Below are 17,002 nucleotides of genomic sequence, written 5' to 3'. Positions count from 1 at the left end.
CAGCTTGTTTACACCCCTATTTATACGCAATTATTGTTTTCCTTTTATGCGCAATTTATCACATGTGGTTTTTTATTATTATTTATTTTTTATGCAATTTTTTTTTTTTATCACCGAGGGTGCCCGAGTCAACTGCATGCTTCTTAACTAATCCCCTAGGGCCCTGAAAGTCTGATCGGGTAATCCTCTCATGATCACCCTATTAGAGCTTAGGGGGACTGAAACTCAAGAGCTTGGTGAACCTCCTTTTATGTTACTATCAGATCACTCAGTGGTGGTTATGCAATTTATTTCCTTTATAATTTATCGCACTTTATATTTTTATTTCTATCATAATTTTGGATGCCAGATGCATTCAGAAGATGCAAATTCAGAAAAGAAAATTATTTATCACTGTAGGATATGTGGAGTAGGCACCTAGAGCCAATCAATTATTGTGGAATTGACTCTTTGTAATAATGTTCATTAATCAATAAAAGACATTTTATCTATATCGCGTAAATCATTTATTGCAATGTATGATATATGTCTTAGAATGGTAGAACTGTGACGAGTGTATCAAGTGTTTAAATCTTGATAGTGAGAACCCTATGAGCACATATGGTGGCCATTCTAGAAAAGTCAATAGCCCCAGTATTATCTGAAGTGAGGGCACAGATAATACGGTAAGGCATTATAGTGTTGAACGACCCTGTCGAAAGGCAGTGACTGATCTCACTTGTCAAGGTTATTTGGTGACAACTGGTGCAACATATGGGTGCTTGCTGTAGGCGATTACACCGAACAAGTTCACTGGACTGACCCACAAGGATTCCATATGGATGGTAACCCCAGTGTCTATGGAACAAAACCTCTAATGAATGGTGGTGCATGTGATCTTTAGACTTGAGATCCCTGGAGCGCCTTGTGCACGATTGGTGTAGTTGACACTAGCCTAACGTAGTTCTTTTCAGAGCTGTCAATACGGTGGTGATTGGCTGCATCAAGGAATGTATTAAGACTATGGTGGATTGATAGAGGATTCATCACTCCGGGTATGGGAGGAAGGTATCTCACGGCGCAAATCAGTATAGGACAATGACATTAAAACTGTGGCCACAGTGGGATTGAGTTGTTGCTCTATCCAGTTTATAATACGGGTTATTGGTCCAGAAACTGAATAAAAAATATCGAGAGTAACCAAAAGTTGACACTATTTCTATGCTTTGTCTCGTGAGATAATGTATGATGAAAGGATAGATTGCACGGTGACCATATCGTTAACAGGTAGCTACTTTGCTGAATTGAATCTACGGGTGGCCATGATGCCTTGCTAGGGGCCATCTTGGTCTGTGTATTAGTGAGTGATTAATTGGTGTTAATCGCGATACTATACACTGCGATATGATGAGGAGCCTATGGGTCACACACATAGAAGATAATTTAAGATCCAAAGAGAAAGAAGGGCGTTTTCATCTTTTAAGGTGAAAGGGTATTTTGGTAATTTCCACAGTGCAATTAAATTTGTTGAGGTCGTAGCCTTTATTTAATTTATTAGAAAAATAAATAAGTGAAACTACGTTTAAATGTGTTCGCATATATTTAAATATATTATCAATTGTTAAATGTTAATATATATTTAAATATATATTAATTGATTTTAATTGAGATAATGATGGAAAAATAAAATATCAAATTGGGAGGGTTTGGCAACATGGGGCATTTGGGTTGGAACCCAAGCCTATTCCATATGGGATTAGGGCAAATGATGTACTATTAAAAGAAAAAATGTGTTAATTAATGAAACGGATTTTCTTTGAAAAAACCACAACAGCCCCTCTTTGATAATAACTCCCGGCAGAAACACTTTAGGCTCTAAAATCAATTCAATGATTTGTTTCTTCTTAATCTTGAAGCCAAAGAGGATCTAGCAAATCCCTTTTTTGAGATGTCTTCGTGTGGACTACGTGGGTTCGATCCTACACTTGGATCGGTCGCAAAACACGTTGACAAATTTGGAGGAGCCTCCAATGTGGTTTGCTTTCTTTGAACTCGATTTATTTTTCTGCAGATTTTATTTAATAGAATTGTAAAATTATACCCTTGACTTGGCTCATGTAAACGTCTCTATATTATATTTGTTTTGTTTCCCGTGCGTATACGGGACCGTTTACTACAGGATAAAGTGAAACTAAATTATTTCTACCACCTAAACTGAATTCTAGGAGAAATTTCCGAAGATATAAACCTGTCAATCCTTAAAAAACGAAATGACTATTGAAAAAAGATACCTCCTTAAAGCTAAAGATATGTCAATTGACTTGATATTTATGAATCAATTATTGAATATAAGTTCAATATTACTGTCTCACAATTGAAATTGTGTGATTTACAATACTAGATGAAAATATAACATTTAAAAGTTGCTCATAATAGCAATATGAATAATGAACATGCTCTTATTGCCGTAGTGTTTATAAGACAAACTTACGAATATTTAAAACTGATTCAATATCTCTTGGTTGCAAATAAACCAATACACATTAAATAAAACAATGAATCACCTGAAAAAAGCTTACTTCAACATTTGCTGAAGAGAATGTTTATGGTCATATAATGTTCATTCATTAAGACACCACCAGAAGGTGGGATGTTAAAAAATATAAAAAATCAAGGTCTTTAGAAAACTTTCATAAACAATGAAAACAATTCATAAGTGTGACATAAAATAGATTTTCCACGTACCTGTAGTGCGTTTGTACATCCAACAAAATGTACTATCAAGCCCTTGTGAAACGAAAACGAAAGGAAATATGATTATATTATCATTTTCACTAAAGCATTGACTTTACTTTTTAAATTACTATGTTGGTATTGTACATTCTTATCATATGTTCTTCTTCTTCATTTCTAATATAATATTCTTGAATGAAAAAGATATGAAATCAAAGAATGAATTGTGCGCGTGGAAAAGAATGGTGGAGATATTGTCTAGTAGATAGTTCAACGACGCACAATCATTGATCAAGATGGAAAAATTTAATAAAAGTAAAGTAAATACCAATTTAGGGGGTGTAAACGAGCCGAATCGAGTCGAGTATCACCCAAACGAGTCTGACGCAGTTAAGTATTAAACGAGTTCGAGTGAGTCACGAGTTGACCGAGTTGGGAAAATTTGGCCGTGACTCGACTCGAGCTCGTTTAACAACTCGGAAAGCTCGTTTAACTCGTTTAACACGAGCTCCAATTGGTCGATTATGACTCGTTTATGGCTTGTTTGACCCTTTTTAATATAAACTACAGATCTTGTTATACAAATCAAATCCATATTTGATAAATTTGCATCTAAATCAACATATATCAAATCCAAATCAACATAAACAATGTATTACACACAAATTATACAATCCAAGAAAAAAAAAAAAAAAAAAAAAAACAAGTGTCCATAAATTATCATCAAAACGGCATAGAACTCAAACTTTGGAAATTGAATCCAATGGTTTCTTCTGTATCTGAAATTTAAAACAAAAAAAAAAAAAAAGTTAATATCAAAACGGCAACAAATCAGAAAAAACCAGCAGTAAAAACAGGGGCAGCAACAAATCAGCCCAACCAACACAAACAGGGGCAGTAAAAAATTAACCCAGCCAACACAAACAGCAAAAGCAACAATAAAAAAGTAGAAATCTTATGCAAAGGGATCGGACCTTTCAAAGCCAATTACATATAAATAATTGTGATTTCATCAATGTAAGTAACTAGAATATAACATTGTTCACACAATTAAACCATGAAGCTAAGTAGCTAACCGTAGACATAGCAGATGATAAATGCACAAGGCCATGCAAAAAACCAAAAATTCTAGCAAGAATCAGCTCAAATGCAGCCATACTTGACATTCAAAAACAAAATATTTTAAGAATATCATAAGAAAACTCCAGAACTAACACTACAGGTAGCAATAATCCATGAGGCTCATACAGAAACCCAACTACAAACACTAAAAAGCAACTACAACAATCCAAAATAAAACGCAACTAAAACAACTAAACGCAACAAAATTACAAAACAAAAACTAAAAACAAAGAAATACCCACTGCAAACTTGCTCATATAGCCAAAAGAATCCAGATTTTGTAAAGGAACAAACCTGTTGCAGTTGAGATATGGGTGTTAACGAAATCCTCACAAATTCTCGCAAAAATCGGTGTTGTGCGGCGACGGATTGGGTGACGAGAAGCGGTGGTTATGGTGATTGGGTAGTTCTTATGTTTGTGGGTGGCTTGGTGTGATTTTGGGGAAATTGTTTTTGGGGAAATCGGGTTTCTTCATTAGAAATGTGAAAATAGGGTTCTTGATTTGGGGAATGCATTTACACGATTTGCGTTAATTTTGTGATTTTTTAAACATTTTAGTTTTTTACGTGCAAATTACAAAATAGACCTAGAACTTGTATTATGCGCAGAAAACCCCCAAACGAGCACTAGGCTTGCAAGCTAAATCGAGCGAGTCGGGGTAGACTCGAATTGGCTCGGTACCTAACTCGAGTCGAATCGAGCCGGCTCCACTTGATTAAACTCGAGCGAGTTCAAGTATTTAACGAGCCGACCGCTAGCAGCTCGGCTCGGCTGACACCCCTAAATACCATATTGGGGGTATGGAAACAATGATGGCTCTAGAAAAGCAACATCTTGTTAGCAAGCAGGTCTGGGTATCAATGGTGCTTTATATTTAAGCAAATCTAGAAGAAATTTGCTTAGTTTCAAAAATATAACGACTCAATGGTACACATTGAAACTTTAATTGATAATAATACAAAATATTGTATCACTCATAATGTTTTATGTCAAACGCAATATTGGAGAAGTTTCATGGTTTCTCATCTAGATTATATTACAAATTCATAAACAATATTGATACTGATGCAATGTGAACTAGAAGTTCACTAATCCTAAAATTGTTTATGCTTTGGCATGACAATTCGTCCTATTCGGTTATAAATTGGTGGACCACAAATTAATCCTAGAATCTCTATTCGATTACTTATAGTTTTAATACGTTGTGCAATGTTATTCCAATAAAACAATTATGAAAATAATTAAGCAATAAACCCTAACTTATATATTCAAAAACTCATCAAGGTAATTGAATCAATCCAAAATTCATAAAACATTAAATCTAAACTCTTGCACAAATTCATAAACATAAATCTGGTATTAAAAACAAAAATTGTTCAAATATAATTAGGATTTATCCTCCTATAAAAAAAGAAGTTTACTCCATCCTAGAACAAAGAAATAAAAAGAGAATAAAGAAAACAATTCAGACTTGAAAAAACAAAAAAACAAAAACAAAAACAAAATCAAACTCTTAAATGTGATCTTTAGTCTTCAAGCCCCAGAATGTGTCTTCTCTTCTCCAAAATATGCAAAATTTGACCCCTTTCAGTTAATTCAATCATACTACATACACTAAGTTAAAAGGAAAGAAAACTAAAAAAAAAAAAAGACCCTAATAGTTTCAACTGACCTGGCTGTGGCCAAATTTAAGTCACCAGGGCCTAGGCGTGGTGATTTCTGTCCTCTTAATTTTATCTTCATCCCACCACCATGGTCGTGGTAAACTATCAAGGCATGGCCGTGGCCTTGAAAAATGTCACTAATCTCAAATTTCAAGTTTTAAGTCTAACTTCATTCCAATGCTCCAATGTACTCAACAAAGCCTGAAAAACACAAAAACTATCCAAATCAATGCTGACCATTCATACTCAACCTTAACAGAAATAAAATAAAAAACAAAGAAAACAAATGAAAAATTAACTAAACTGCTATAAAAACAAACCTAAAAACACTCAATTTATGCAAATTACAATGGCAAGCCTGTTTTTTTTTTATTAAATGGACGCTTATTTTAATGATGCTAGCTTATGTACATAAGAGTTCAGTTTTAGAAAATTTAGTTAGAATATATCCTCATTGTAAAACCCTGCCTTGATGTTTACATATATGTGCTTTTTTTTCTAACAACATCAATTCTGCAGAAACTTGTTCTCTGAATGCTTTATTCATGAGCAATTGGAGCATATATAACTTTAATTTGTTGTAATTAATTTGATAGAATTTTTTACCCCTAAATTTTAATGTGGCTCCTGTCTTACTTCCCATTTATAAAGCAAATGTTCATGTTTTCCCTCTTCAACTTTATTGATAGATTTTGCCTTATAAGGGTAACTGTTATAATTGGAAAACAATGATATGGTTAGTCATACTTGTTTGGGGTAAATTCAGTGAACCAACTTTTCCTACAGTTTGGCTCCAAATTTTGTTCTATTTGTTAAATTACCAGATTCGGTATTTTAATCAGTACAATAATGTTTTGAAATCACTCGGCTATGACGGTATGTGGTACTTTGTGTAGACCTCAAAGAATTTGCTTCTTAGTTCTTACCAAGCCTAATAAACTTTGATGCAGAAGGAAGATTAAAATCGCCTTAAATTTTACTCCCAAATTCATTTTCTCTGACAATTCTGTTATATATGAGCGGAACAATTGGAGAAGAAAAGACACAGTATGTGGAGAAAATGAAAAACAAGATAGCACTGTCCACAAGAAATCCAGAAGTTTGATGAAAAATTAAATTATATGTGTATATATTATTTGAACATTCATTTGTTAATTTAGTCTAGGTGTTTGGTTTATGGGGAGAATTGGTAGATGTTCTATTGTGTGTGCATAGTCATGTATTTGTGTGATATACAATTTGGGATGAATTATTGAGGTGTTGAAAGAAGTTTGAATAATGCTGAATCTGAAGGTAAATGTGAGCGATCCAATCACTCGTGTTTTCGGTTACATTTGCTGAACAGTAAACCTCAAGAACCCATTTCGTATGTGAGAAGTCATAGGCAAAGAAAAGAAAATGTGGAACTCGGCTCATGCTATCTGGTTCCAGTTTTTAACTCTTTTTCCTATCTCTTGTCACTATCAGAGCTAAAACAGAGCATTTTAGATGAAACTGAGACTCTATTACGAATTATGTATTAGTGGTTAAAATTATTATAGAGAATTTTTTTTTTTTTTTTTTTAAATTAGTAACCCTAAAATTACCAAACAATTATTTAATATTATTTAAACTGAAAAAAAAAATTCACAATCAAATAATAAATATTTTCTGAAAATGTATCAAATAACTATTCTGTCTTAAAAACTTTTTTAAAAAAATTTATCAAACAACTATTCACCATTTTATCTAATTCTAATATAATTTTCAGATAGTATACCAAACACATTTTCATAATTTTATCATATTTGATTTAATTTAACTCAACTCAACTTAAAATACTTTCTACCAAACAGACTCAAAGCCTTTTGGATCTTAAATTTAAACCTTTAAAAGAAGAGAGAGAATTTTTTTTTTTTTTTAATTTGTAAGGGAAGAGAGGGAAAATGTTTTTTTATTTTTAAGAGAACAGAGAGAAAATATTTTTTTTATTACCACTTGCTTTACAATTAAAGTCGTATCCTTTTTTGACTCCTCTACTGCCTCAATGTCTCGAACCCACCAAAATGAGTTGCTCTTTGTTTTTCATAGGGTATGTTTGTAATTTTTTCAAACTGGTAAATATCATACCCCTTAATAGTTGTAAAACTATCATATATACTCAGGCTCATTAAAGCTCATGAGATTGGCGAGTTGAGTATCGGAGAAATCAAACTTGACTCACCTGCTGAGTCGAGCTGCTCGAGCTTGAGCTTTTCCTAAGCTGAGCCCGCGTCACTCGCGAGCGGCTCGACTAGGCTTACATCCTTATGTGGAAGTGATTGGTGTCGATGTCTCAATGGAATCAAGAAAAATGACAAAGTAAGTTACATTTATTAAAATTAAAATATGCTTTAGCTTCATTTAACTGCAACTGAAAGGTTTTTTTTTTTTTTTCTTGTTGTTTTTAAGAAAAAGAAGAAACCGATGGAAATTAAGTTTTCTATCCCTTCAGATGATGAAAACCAAGAGAATGTTTGATTGGTAAAGTTTTATTTGTTTTGCTTGTTGGTAATGTTTTTGTATTCATGATCAACAACTCAAAATTATCAATTTTTACCAAACACAACACCCCTTATACACCTCTTATACCAATCTTCAACTAAACACCTGAATATGGTTTTTATGGAGAAGATTAAGAAGTTAATTATCTTGGTTTGAGTTGTGGGGACATGCTGAAGATTAAGCAATTCACTAAGAAGTTATTTTCTCCCTTGATGACGATATTTTATATAATATTTGCTTTTTCTTGTTTGATCCATAGATTAGTTTCTGACTCATGAAGCTTAGACCTTAAAAAGTTCTGTCGTAATTCTAGCTGGGATGTGACTAGAATTCTTTGTGGTGTTTACAACTGATTTGACCTCTGATGATGATGATGATGATGCGGTAATTTGTTCATTTTGCTACTGCCAACTGAAACTAAGCTAATGGAATAGAGTAACAATGACTACATTTTCGACGATCATGTACCATTTGTATAATTGTATGTACTAAATTTTAATATGATTTATGAATTCTAATATGTTGTTATGAGTACATGTTCAGTTGAGGCACATGTCAGAATTCTTATTTTTTTTGGGTGTTGAGAATGCGCATTTGTTTACTTATAAGAATTCAGTCATTTTGGAGTACTAGCTACTGAGAAAAAATTTGTTTACTGATATAAGTACTATGATTCTTTTTTGCTCGAGTTGGGCTCTATTAACTATAATCAAACTCGAGCTACTCACGAGCCCCAATATCTTCATCGAGCTTGAGCTCGAGCTCTTCTTGTTCATGTCAAGCCGCGCTCAGGCACTCTAAAGCTCAGCTTGGCTTGACTCGATAACAGTCCTTGCGATGAAGCCTTAGGCCTCTTCGACAAAAATGGCCATCAACATTATACATCCTAATAATGTGGGTTGTGCAATGCAATGAGACAGACCACATAATTACATTCTAAGAGCCTAATGACTTGTCAAGGACCACCACCAATAAAAGTGATCCATGACTTGTGAAAATCGACCCACGAGTTTGCTTAGAGGATTGTTGAAAAAAAAAAAAAATGTCCCATATCTGTAGTATGATGCTGAATTTCGGCTTACGAGCTTATGATAATTTTTTGCCCCATAACTTATAGAAATTGGCCTATGAATTTGGTTGTAAAAAAAAAGGCCAAAATTTGTTGAAATTAGCCCAATAATTTGTGGGGGAGACTGGCTCTAAAACTTATTGGAAAAATTGTCCAAGAATTTTTGGACTTCTATTATTAAATTTGGGCTCAAACTTTGCTAACTTGGCCCACAAATTAGACTAGTAAGTATAAAATAAACAAGTCAGCCCACTTTCTTGCATTATTTGCTTAAAGGATGGACCCAAAGACATGTCCAATACTTGTTGAAAGTTTCAGCCAATCATTTGTAGAGACTAGCCCAATACTTAAAGAGGCTTGATATTAGCTCAAGTTGCTGATAAGAAAACTCAGCCCATTACTTTAAATCCAATGTCAAAACATTAACCTAGCCCTTAAGCCCATTCTCTATTTCATCACTCCTTTCCTGAGTAATTCTACAGCCACGACGATAGTGGGTAGAATTTGTGCATCTAATGACATTGTAGAATTTGTGCATTTAAGATGTTGTAAAATTCTAACTGTTAATTAATATTAAATTAAAATTAGTTTTACCACGTCGATGTACAAATTCAGTGCACTACTACCGTCGGTGGCTGTATCCCCCCAAATTCTTCCTTCTCTTCCAAATTAAAACTCAAAACGGAAAGGCGCTCTAAAGCTCACGTTATTCACTTTAGCTTGCTTGCCATCCGTTCCCGAAATCAAAGCTCCAGGATTCTTATTCATCTCTTGTTTGTTTCCATTTCTAAGGTAAGTAATCATCTTTGAAAAGTTTCTTGTTAAACAACAAATTTCATTCTTGTCTTTATTCTTTGACGATTGTTCCTGCTTAGGTCATGTAGATTTTGTTTGTTGTGAACTTTGATTTGTAGGCTTGGATTTCCTTGAGTCTTTATTTTTTCTCATATTGTTGAGTGAATGAGTCGTTGAATTTTATTTTATTTTTTTTATTGTGGGTTCCTTTGATTGAGAATTGCTTGAATTTGGAAGAGAAAAATGCATCCCTCAACCACCATGAGCATGCTTGTCGCGGCTATGCTTGGTTTGATTCTGGGTTTGCTTCCGAACAAATTCTTTGCTTATTGCTTGTTGCTTCCTGAGTCTAGTGCTGAAAAACCCTATTGAATGTGTAATATCTCTTGCTTGGCATGATCTTAACTTAATAGATTACGTGTTCGATATTCCCAAACGAAATTTTGGTTCTTTGGCAACAAAAATCGTTCTAAACTTGAAATTTTTTAACAAGAAAAAAAAAAAATTTCTGCTGCTTGTATAAAGTTATTTGAATGAGAAATTCTCATTTACTTAATTGTGTAAATACCCATGTCATGTCTACAAAAGAATTAAAACTTTCATAGGTGTGTTCAATGCTTCGTTTCACCGCAAAATCTCCAAAATTTAGACTCGTTGTGCTTGCTTTTGTGTTGCTTCGACCTTTATTTGTATATCCATTGCTGATTTGTTTTCTTTTTGCGTTCAAACATTCTCATTTATGTGGCTCCAGCTTGCTCCAAAAACTTGTTTGTTCGGACTAGCAAAAATCTGAATTTTTCTTCTTCATATCATGGCCACCAACGTTGGACTAACATAGCCACCATAAAATGCATATTTTGTAGGAATGATTCAAGACTTGCTTATTATTCTTGTTTGCATTTTTTGGTTAACCATCCATAGTATTTGAACCAAGACTAATTATACTAATTTTATTATTTATTTCTGTGGTTATGAAATAGTTTCATGTTATGTAAAGTATACTTTATTGACTTCTTATTATGAATTATGATTGTTTTGTGTATGTAAAATTATAACTATCGTTTATCAAATTTAGGCCCTTTTAACAGTTTATTCATTGATTTTTTTTTTTTTCTCAACTTGACCTTTATTTATTTTTTCACACATTTAATTAAAATTTGTCATTATTTATTGATAATCCTATTTTTCTATTATGTTTTTACCTTGATTTTTACAGGATTTGGGATACTTTTCATTCGTTTTGATTAAAATATGCTATCTTAATTTTGTTTTGTAGGTCTAAGTAGCGGATTTGAACGGAAATAGCGTAACTTGAGCCATACAACTCGGAATGACCTGAATTTGGAAGCTACATAAAGTTAAGAAGCAGGGCTATAACTTTCGTGTTGAAGACTTGGTCTAATTCTGCTGGAAAGATGGTGAAAATGTAGTTGGATATTTCATTCTGAAGAAAGAGAAATGACTGGAGGCAAACGGGTCTTTGCCGTGGCAAAGCACTATCTGGAGTTTTTGGCATTTAGACTTTGCCGTGGCAAAGAAAATCCTTGCTGCAGCGGAGTTGCGAACAGAGATCGGTGAATAAGTCTTCACCGCGGCAAAGAAAATTCTTTGTCGGGGCGCAATTACGGTGAATTGTACTTGCATAAATTTTTGTTGACATGGCATTTATTTGGCAAGGGTTCCGTTATTTTATGGGAGGGAGTATAAATTAGAGTTAAAAGGGAGTTCTTAGTGCAGGAAGAAACCGCATCTTGGAAGCGGCTACTTGGAGAGGGATTCAACCAATTCGATTAGAGAAGAATTTTTGTTCCTTGTTTGTTTGTATTCAAGATGATTTCAGATTATTTTGTGTTTATTGAATTATCTGTCATGAACTGAATTCTTTTGCTAGGGCCACGGTGTAGCCTATGTTATGAAGATATGATTTTTTGGAATTGAGTTATTCTAAGTTCTACTTTCATTGACTGAATATTTATTACTGTGCATAATGCTATTGCATGTTTGATCATCATTTGATTGCTATTGCATGTTTGATCATCATTTGATTGATATGTAAGTCATAATGAGACTGAGAAGTAATTTATGAATTATCCTCTAGTGATAAATACTATAGATTGAGCAAAAACTATTGTTTTAAAACCTAGACCGGAGGACAACCTGTTTTGTTGCTCAGGTCACGGGTCAACCGGTCCAACCAGTTGGACTGATGATGTCAATGATAATTTTATTTTTAAAAAATTACATATGAATCCCTTAAATTTTAATATATTACAAAAATTCTCCTAAAAAGTTTAATTAGTCCCTAAAATTTTTATTTATTTCAAACATGCCCTAAACAAATCCACAAGTAATTCCTGAACTTTTGACATATCTCCAAAACACCCTTATAAAATTACAAGTTAACCATTATAATTTTAAAATATTACAAAAACCCCCCTAAGACCTTAACCGGACTGGAGAAGTTGTCCGGTCCGGTTTTTAAAACAGAGGTGAAAACTAGAGATAAATAAACGCAATTTGTGTGATCTAGGGAAGAATTCCATAGAGCTTAATATACCTAATTGGCTAATTTATTAAACTTCAACTTCTTAGTTCGGAAGGTTAATAGTAAAGGTAGGGCGATATAACCTAAGCAGTGTCAAACAATTTAAAGAATTCGATTGTTAGTCAATGGAATAGAGTTAGAGTGATGAAATTCATAAATCATGTCGGAATAACTAGGTGAAGTTGGATGCTCTAGTGTTGTTCTTTTGATACATTCAATACATCATTCTCAAATTTTGTACTTTCTGCGATATTAAGTCTTTAGAGTTTATTAGTTTTAATTTATTTTCGTCAACATTCAACCATTAAATTTTTTGTCCTTCAATTAGTATTAAACTAGAAAGTTCAGTGGTTAGACTACAATCCTTTTGGGAAAGATATTTTTCTCATCATTATATTATTTGTGCGAATTGGTACACTTGCTAGGTTTCTATGCATCATTTATAAAACTAATTCTTTATATTCAATAGTGAACACATTTTCTCTTTTCAGTTTAGGTATTGTTTTCAAAAGATGATTGAATGCATTTTCAAATTTCAAAAGAGTAAACGACATGTTCCCACCCAAGGTTGGTGAAATGGTAAGTTTCCACCCCTGGTTTCATAAATTATATATTTCAACCCTTAAACATAGGAGTGTGCATGGGTAAAGGGTAGAACCGGAACCCACGGCTACCCATATGCCAGTTTTGGATAGGAATCAGAACCGGCACCATTAGGGCCTGGTTTTGATTCTAGAAAGTTGGAACTGGGAATTTTTGAGTTCGGTTATGATTTTTATAGTATTGGAACTGGGAATTGGAACCGAAATTGAGGTCTAGATACCCGGGTAGGAATCGAGACTAAATTGTAATTTTTGTAAACTATTGGAGTGCATTTTATTTTTCAAAAAGTAGGGGCTAATTAAAATTTACCCGGAACCAAAATCGGAACCTATGTTTCAGGTTCCGCTTCCAGTTTCTAAGAACTAGAATTAGCCGGTTTCGGTTCCGGTTTCTTAAAAAAATGCAAGATACCCAGAACTGATCACCCTTACTTAAACCAACACTGTTAGCGATTTTTAGGTTTTGACAGAAGTGCAAAGGATGTTATTACTATATTGCCCTTGACAAATAAATTAATAAATTACTTCTAAATTTATAGAATTATTAATGAGAATATAGTATAATATGTCCATACCCCCAAATTAATAGAATTAGAAAATAATCATTTTACTTTCAAATTTATTTCAATAACACCATTTCCTTTAACCTTCACATTATCCCCATCTACAACTACCTAACCACTACCCCTACCACCTAGTCACTGTCACCAAACATCAAACCAAACACTCCGAAAATCAACCAATCAACTCCAAAAATCTCAAACAAACAAATCCACTCCAACAAATCAACAATCAATCCACAACCCATAGTCAACCAAATAGCAAAAGCGCAATGAGGACTCAGTCAACCCTAATCAAACCCATATCTCAATCTTCTTCCAAAACTCCAAAACAACCTCTAATTAACAAAACAGGTCACCAAAACGCACAAAACCAAGGGAAGTGGTGGGTGGAGATCGGTGGGCAACCAAGATTCGGGGTGTGAGAAAAAAAAAGAGGGGGGGGGGGGGGGGGGGGGGGGGGGGGGGGGGGGGGGGGGGGGGGGGGGTGTTGGGGGGAAGGGGGAGAGGTGCTAGTGATGCAATTGGTGGTGTCGGTGTGAATTTTGACATCGATATCAACCAAAATTTGGCTTGAATCCTGTGGACCAACTAAGAGCGATGGCTGGCGATTGGCGGTGTAATCTGGGGGGGATTGGGGTTTTGATATGTGTGGGCTAAGTGGAGTGTATTGGTGCTTGGTGGCGTCAAGGATGTCTGACGATGTCAAAATTAGACTAAATTGGCCTTAGACAACAATTACGCACGGGTGGGGTTGGGTCGCAAGGAACAACATTATTCTGGCCAATTCATGGGTGGGGTTGGGTTGCGTGGGTGTGCACGTAGGCGGTAAGGCTATGACTACTAGTTAAGGAGAGAAATGGGGGGCTGTGGCTAAGGCATGGAGAGAGAAATGGTGGAAGAGAAGGAGTAGTTGTAGGGAGAGGGTGCTTGTGAGAGAAATTTGAGATGTGGAGGGTTATCTTGAAATTTTTATATTCATTTCAGATTTAATGCAATGCAAATGACCACTTTACCCTTTGACTGTTACATTAAATGATTTTATGTTAATTTAATGATGAGAATTTAGAATTTATGAAACTAGGGGTGGAAACTTCCCTCGCCAAACCTTGGGTGGGAAAATGTTGTTTACTGATTTTAAAAGTACGAAATTAAAATTTCTTATTTCTATTTTTATACATTTTTCAAAATAGAAACATAAAAGATAAGTGAAGACCATGTCTAAAACCTTAGAAAACACATACTCCTAAACATTTGCAGTTGTATTGTAGTTCATTTACGAAATTAAAATTTCTTATTTCTATTTTTATACATTTTTTAAAATAGAAACATAAAAGGTAAGTGAAGGCCATGTCTAAAAACTTAGCAAATACATACTCCTAAACATTTGCAGTTGTATTGCAGTTAATTTATTCATTTGGTTCTCAAATGGGATTGGGCATACAAAGTAAGACGAAGGTTTTCAAGGCCGGAATTGATACAGGGATATGTACCCAGGACTCAGGTCTTTATAATTTAAAAAAGAGTTAATGACTTTTTCCCACCCAAATAAGGGCTTAATGACATTTTTCCACCCACAAACTTTTAAAATACCACTTTACTATATAAATTTATATTCCGAAGGCGAACAAAGAGCAAACTCGATCCAAGCTGTTAGAGATTTTGAAGAGGCGGGGCCGATGAGTCTTTTGGTGGTGGAAGGTTAGATTTTGGTGATTGTGATTAATTGAATTTGACTTAGGAGGGGCGGCTGTGCAAACCTTAATCGCTCGATTGCTGGCAATTGGCGGGCTTGGCAAGAGTACGGTTTGAGGGGTTTTGGTGAATAATGATCAGGGAAGAGAATGGTGGTAGTGTAGCGTCATAATGATGCTGGAATTGAAAACGAAATATAAATTTGGATAGTCAACTGATATTTTAGAAGTCCGTAGGTGAGAAAGTTCATTAAACTATTATTTGGGTGTCGTTTACTCTTTAAAGATTAAAATAAAATAAAACTTGTAAGCCCAAATTGCTAAATCTATTTTAAAATCTTGAAGGGAGTGTTTGGTTGAGGATTATATGAGATTACTAGGGTTATGTCATCTTATATTCCTTGATTACTATGTTTGGATATCAAGTAATATAAGATTTCGGTAATCTTCAAATATCATTAACAGTTACTGTTGGTAATATTGGAGATAATTTGATAACTTACATTTTCTTATGTATTGTAAGATTACCAAAGTAATCTTATTTTTGTTACAATTCTATCCTTTATTAATAAAATTTTAGGACATTAATACCTTTATTTTCAAATTTATTCACATGAATCTAGCTTTTACGGTTTCACCCTAATTAATTAACTTGGACAAAATTACTCTTGAAATCAAAACAAATTGCAGCTTACCCAAGCCACCACCCCTACCCACCTACTACCAACCAAACCATTGCCAGTTGCTGCCGTAAGTCACCAGAGATCGCCTAGAATCTTCATGAGTAGCTGAGAGACACCGAGAGGCTCCGATATGACCTTTTCTAGCCATATTGATGGCCGAAAAGGCCATATTGGAGTAGATCTGGCCATTAATGGCCAAATCCATGGCCTTTATTGGCCATATCTAAATGAGATATGGCTGTTAACGACCAGATCTATTCTGGTCTCCAACTCCTCTACGTCGATCTTCGCCGTCGCTCTATCTCCCCTCCTCTACAATAATCTCCTCTCTGATCTCATCTCCGCCATCGACGAAGAGCCTAAGGCTGCTTGATCTAAACGATGCGTTTTCCAGCTTCTTTTGACGACTTTCAGGGGTGGATGGCGGTGGTAGGCAGTGGTTTGGGGTGGTGGGAGTGATTTTGTTATAATATAAAGTTTTATATAAGTGAGGGATTTTAGCTAAATTTAAAATATTGGGGGTTAAAATAAATTATTCAAAAATTAATAATAAAATTAATATTATATTAATATTTAAAAAGAGAGCAATTTAGTAATTTAAATAACATATTCACCAATTTATTCCTCCCAACCAAACATATTAATATAACATACCCACTAATTTATTCCAACTAACCAAACACATTTTCATAAAGATTCACAATAATCTTCAAGGTAATTTAACTTTCTAGTAATCTAACATTCCCTGAACCAAACGCACCTGAAGGGTATTATTCTATACACCCGGGTCTGGGTTTGATATTACACAAGACTCGTATCCAAATATAACCATGTTAGCCCAGGAGGTATACAGCCGGGTATGGGTCATTGTTTTAAAAACCAGACCGGAGGGCAACCCGCTTTGCTGGCCGGGTCGTAGTTCAACCGATCTAACCGATTGGATTGCCGGTTGGACCGATGACGTCATCACACATCATGATGATGTCAGCACATTTTAAAATTTTTTTTTTTTTTTTTTTTTTTTTTTTCTAG

This window comes from Pistacia vera, unplaced genomic scaffold (genome assembly GCF_008641045.1).
Source record: "Pistacia vera cultivar Batoury unplaced genomic scaffold, PisVer_v2 Contig1013, whole genome shotgun sequence".
NCBI lineage: Eukaryota > Viridiplantae > Streptophyta > Magnoliopsida > Sapindales > Anacardiaceae > Pistacia > Pistacia vera.
The sequence above is the reverse complement of the archived record's forward strand: the minus strand, read 5'-3'. Positions refer to the sequence as shown.